The 5,000-nt window shown below is 36.1% G+C and overlaps 4 non-coding genes and 1 pseudogene across 4 annotated transcripts in view; all 5 read left to right on the top strand.

Annotated features, from left to right (window-relative positions):
- Window positions 1-895: 895 nt before the first annotated feature.
- Window positions 896-1,014, top strand: LOC127994915 (5S ribosomal RNA). Its single transcript, XR_008167881.1, has one exon. It is a non-coding gene; the product is annotated as a 5S ribosomal RNA (ribosomal RNA).
- A 498-nt stretch (window positions 1,015-1,512) lies between these two features.
- Window positions 1,513-1,631, top strand: LOC127995360 (5S ribosomal RNA). The gene has a single exon (XR_008168312.1). It is a non-coding gene; the product is annotated as a 5S ribosomal RNA (ribosomal RNA).
- A 371-nt stretch (window positions 1,632-2,002) lies between these two features.
- Window positions 2,003-2,121, top strand: LOC128007175 (uncharacterized; annotated as a pseudogene).
- Window positions 2,122-2,342: 221 nt separating this feature from the next.
- On the top strand, window positions 2,343-2,461 carry LOC128005856 (5S ribosomal RNA). Its single transcript, XR_008178495.1, has one exon. It is a non-coding gene; the product is annotated as a 5S ribosomal RNA (ribosomal RNA).
- A 2,508-nt stretch (window positions 2,462-4,969) lies between these two features.
- LOC127994914 (5S ribosomal RNA) overlaps window positions 4,970-5,000 on the top strand; it is a 119-nt gene continuing 88 nt past the window's right edge. Inside the window, exon 1 of the ribosomal RNA XR_008167880.1 lies at window positions 4,970-5,000. This exon is cut by the window's right edge and continues 88 nt beyond it. This is a non-coding gene — a ribosomal RNA (5S ribosomal RNA).

Genomic DNA, 5,000 nt, shown 5'->3' with positions numbered 1-5,000 from the left:
ATAGTGCAAAACTTTATGTGCCAAACTAGAATTGATTTTGTTTTAATTAAAAGAGCTTTGGGAAAATATGTAGAAAAAGTGTATTACAAAGAGACAACTTTGAGTGATCATAAAATTTTGTTTGTTCAGATGGATTTTAGGGAATTTGAGAGAGGTCCTGGGGTATGGGTTTTAAATTCAGGAATTTTAAGGAAAAAAGATTATAGGATGGGTGTAGAAAGACTAATAGAAAATAGAGAAGAAAATAGAATGTATAAAGAAGACAAAAGAATTTGGTGGGACAATATAAAGTATGACATAAAGAAATATTCAATAGAGTATGGTAATTTAATACAGAGGGTGAAAGGAATGAAGGAAAGAAAAGTGAGAAAGGATTTAAAGGAGGAATTAAGTAAAGAAAGAAGTAATTTACAAAAGATAGTAATGTTGGAGGAAAAATTAAGTGAAATAGAAGAAGAAAAGTGCAGAGGTGCTATCATAAGAAGTAAAGCAAGGTATACAGTGGAAGGGGAAAAATGTACCAAGTTCTTTTTCAATTTAGAAAAAAGTAGGGGAAAAGCAGACATAATAAAAGAAATAATAGGGAAAGATGGGAGAAGAGTCAAGGAAACAAAAGAAATACTTAAAGAAATAAAGGACTATTATGAAGCTTTAAGCTTTTGGAAAATTTCATGAATTATATAATAATCTTCCATTAAAAAAAAAAAAAAAAAAAAGAAAGGGTCAATGCCCGATCTCTGAATCTTAGCAGGTTTAGGTCTGGTTAGTACTTTGATGAGAGACTGCCTAGGAATACCAGGTGCTTTAAGCTTTTGGGTTTTCTTTCCTACTTATATAATGTACTGGCGATTAGATTGGCTGGTCTTTAAATAGCACTCTCTTTGCAGCAGTCTTCGCTTACGGCAATACCAACCTGGCTATGCCCGATCTCGTCTGATCTCGGAAGCTAAGCAGGTTTGGGCCTGGTTAGTACTTGGATGGGAGACCGCCTGGGAATACCAGGTGCTGTAAGCTTTTTGGACATTTTTCACTTAGTATATAATAATTTTGTCAAATAATAGTCAATGTCCGATCTCTGAATATTAGCAGGTTTGGGCCTGGTTAGTACATGGATGGGAGACTGCCTGGGAATACCAGGTGCTTTAATCTTTTTGGAAAATTTCACGAATTATATAATAATCTTTCATTAAAAAAAATAAGAGTCAATGCCCTGATCTCTGAATCTTAGCAGGTTTAGGTCTGGTTAGTACTTGGATGGGAGACCGCCTGGGAAAACCAGGTGCTGTAAGCTTTTTGGACATTTTTCACTAAGTATATAATAATTTTGCCAAATAATAGAGTCAATGCCCGATCTCTGAATCTTAGCAGGTTTAGGTCTGGTTAGTACTTTGATGAGAGAGTGCCTAGGAATACCAGGTGCTTTAAGTTTTTGGGTTTTCTTTCCTACTTATATAATGTACTGGCGATTAGATTGGCTGATCTTTAAATAGCCCTCTCTTTGCAGCAGTCTTTGATTACGGCCATACCAACCTGGCTATGCCCGATCTCGTCTGATCTCGGAAGCTAAGCAGGTTTGGGCCTGGTTAGTACTTGGATGGGAGACCACCTGGGAATACCAGGTGCTGTAAGCTTTTTGGACATTTTTCACTTAGTATATAATAATTTTGCCAAAAAATATATAGTCAATGCCCGATCTCTGAATATTAGCAGGTTTGGGCCTGGTTAGTACATGGATGGGAGACTGCCTGGGAATACCAGGTGCTTTAATCTTTTGGAAAATTTCACGATTTATATAATAATCTTTCATTAAAAATTAAAAAAAAAAAAAGAGTCAATGCCGATCTCTGAATCTTAGCAGGTTTAGGTCTGGTTAGTACTTTGATGAGAGACTGCCTAGGAATACCAGGTGCTTTAAGCTTTTGGGTTTTATTTCCTACTTATATAATGTACTGGTGATTAGATTGGTCGGTCTTTAAATAACCCTCTCTTTGAAGCAGTCTTGGCTTACGGTCATACCAACCTGGCTATGTCCCATCTCGTCTGATCTCGGAAGCTAAGCAGGTTTGGGCCTGGTTGGTACTTGGATGGGAGACCGCCTCGGCATAACAGGTGCTGTAAGCTTTTTGGAAATTTTTCACTTAGTATATAATAATTTTGCCAAAAAATAGAGTCAATGCCCGATCTCTTAATCTTAGCAGGTTTAGGCCTGGTTAGTACTTTGATGAGAGACTGCCTAGGAATACCAGGTGCTTTAAGCTTTTGGATTTTCTTTCCTACTTATATAATGTACTGGCGATTAGATTGGCTGGTCTTTAAATAGCCCTCTCTTTGCAGCAGTCTTCGCTTACGGCCATACCAACCTGGCTATGCCCGATCTCGTCTCATCTCGGAAGCTAAGCAGGTTTGGGCCTGGTTGGTACTTGGATGGGAGACCGCCTCGGAATACCAGGTGCTGTAAGCTTTTTGGACATTTTTCACTTAGTATATAATAATTTTGCCAAAAAATATAGTCAATGCCCGATCTCTGAATATTAGCAGGTTTGGGCCTGGTTAGTACATGGATGGGAGACTGCCTGGGAATACCAGGTGCTTTAATATTTTGGAAAATTTCACGAATTATATAATAATCTTTCATTAAAAAAAAAAAAAAAAAAAAATTGGCTTATGGCTTACGGCCATACCAACCTGGCGGTGCTAGTGAGTCACTGGTAAACAGGAAGTGTTTGGCTGCAGAGGGTGAGAGAGGCTCACCAAAACTTGTTTGTTATTAGTTTTGTTTTGTTTTTTGGATAATGTTTAGAGGTAAAATAATTGTTTGAAGTTATTTTTGTTTAGTTTTATCACTAATCAGCAGCCTTGAGCTGTCTGGTTAGTGGTTTATATTTTTTGTCTTTGCACGGGTGGAGAAAATGGACATGAGTACAATGGACGGACATAAAGAAACGGACTTGGAAATGGCACGAGAAACAGGTAGACAACATAATCAAGGAACGGATAAAGGATTACAAGAAGATAATGGGAAAAATAAGATGGAGAGAAAAAGAATATATGCTAAGGAGGCGACCGTAACTATTGATATAACAGAGGTGCAAAATGGAGGAGCTGAAGATATTATTAAAGCTATATCGGAGAAGGTGGGAGTAGGAAAAATCTTAGTTGTAAGACCAAAACAATCTGGACTATATGATGTTACTTTGGACAAAGAAGACATTTGTGATGAACTTGTAAATGGAGTAGAAATCAAAGGAAAACTGTGTGAAATAAAAAGGCTACAGAACAGGGAGTACGTTGTCTCCTTTATGCATTTGCCAGCTTACCTAGATGACACGGATATTTTGGACAAGCTAGAGGGCTGGAGAGTAATTCCTACCTCTCAAATAAGGAGAAGGTGCTATCCGGGAACTGACATTGAGGATGGTACAAGATTCATAAAGGTGAAATTCCCAAGAGAAGTGGCATCTTTATCCTACAGTACACGCTTTGAAACAACGGAGGGAACACAGCACTTTAGGATTATCCACAGCCAGCAAGTGGTTTATTGAATGTGGAAAAATTTGAAAAGATGAAGGAGCTATGTAAAGGAGCAAATGTTATTTTACTACAAGAAACAAACTGGAAAAAGAAAAAATGGAGGATTTTAAAAGCAGGTGGAATGGAGATGTTTTTTATAACAATGGCGATGAAAGTGGAAGAGGAAGTGGGGTAGCCATTTTAACTAGAAGAGATAGGTGTGGACAAGTGAAAGTCATATATGATGATGGAGCAGGTAAAAGTTTAGCAGTGGAAATGAATTGTGAGGAACGAAAGACGATATTATATAAAATACATGCACCAGGGGAGGAAAAAAAGAAAAAAGATTTTTTTAACAATTTAAGAACTTTGATCTCAAAGGAGGAAAATGTATTTATAATGGGTGATTTTAATACACTTTTTAGTAAAATTGACATGGCAGAAGGAATGGTGTATAAATCAGTTAAAGGGAGAAAAGAGCTTAATATTTTAATAGAAGAAAATGATCTTATTGATGTATGGAGGGAAAGAAATGAGAAAAAAAGAGAATACTCAAGACAGCAAATAGTGCAAAACTTTATGTGCCAAACTAGAATTGATTTTGTTTTAATTAAAAGAGCTTTGGGAAAATATGTAGAAAAAGTGTATTACAAAGAGACAACTTTGAGTGATCATAAAATTTTGTTTGTTCAGATGGATTTTAGGGAATTTGAGAGAGGTCCTGGGGTATGGGTTTTAAATTCAGGAATTTTAAGGAAAAAAGATTATAGGATGGGTGTAGAAAGACTAATAGAAAATAGAGAAGAAAATAGAATGTATAAAGAAGACAAAAGAATTTGGTGGGACAATATAAAGTATGACATAAAGAAATATTCAATAGAGTATGGTAATTTAATACAGAGGGTGAAAGGAATGAAGGAAAGAAAAGTGAGAAAGGATTTAAAGGAGGAATTAAGTAAAGAAAGAAGTAATTTACAAAAGATAGTAATGTTGGAGGAAAAATTAAGTGAAATAGAAGAAGAAAAGTGCAGAGGTGCTATCATAAGAAGTAAAGCAAGGTATACAGTGGAAGGGGAAAAATGTACCAAGTTCTTTTTCAATTTAGAAAAAAGTAGGGGAAAAGCAGACATAATAAAAGAAATAATAGGGAAAGATGGGAGAAGAGTCAAGGAAACAAAAGAAATACTTAAAGAAATAAAGGACTATTATGAAGCTTTAAGCTTTTGGAAAATTTCATGAATTATATAATAATCTTCCATTAAAAAAAAAAAAAAAAAAAAGAAAGGGTCAATGCCCGATCTCTGAATCTTAGCAGGTTTAGGTCTGGTTAGTACTTTGATGAGAGACTGCCTAGGAATACCAGGTGCTTTAAGCTTTTGGGTTTTCTTTCCTACTTATATAATGTACTGGCGATTAGATTGGCTGGTCTTTAAATAGCACTCTCTTTGCAGCAGTCTTCGCTTACGGCAATACCAACCTGGCTATGCCCG

This window comes from Carassius gibelio, chromosome B22, assembly GCF_023724105.1.
Source record: "Carassius gibelio isolate Cgi1373 ecotype wild population from Czech Republic chromosome B22, carGib1.2-hapl.c, whole genome shotgun sequence".
Lineage (NCBI taxonomy): Eukaryota > Metazoa > Chordata > Actinopteri > Cypriniformes > Cyprinidae > Carassius > Carassius gibelio.
Note: the sequence above shows the minus strand (reverse complement) of the source record. Positions and strands in the feature narration are given on the sequence as shown.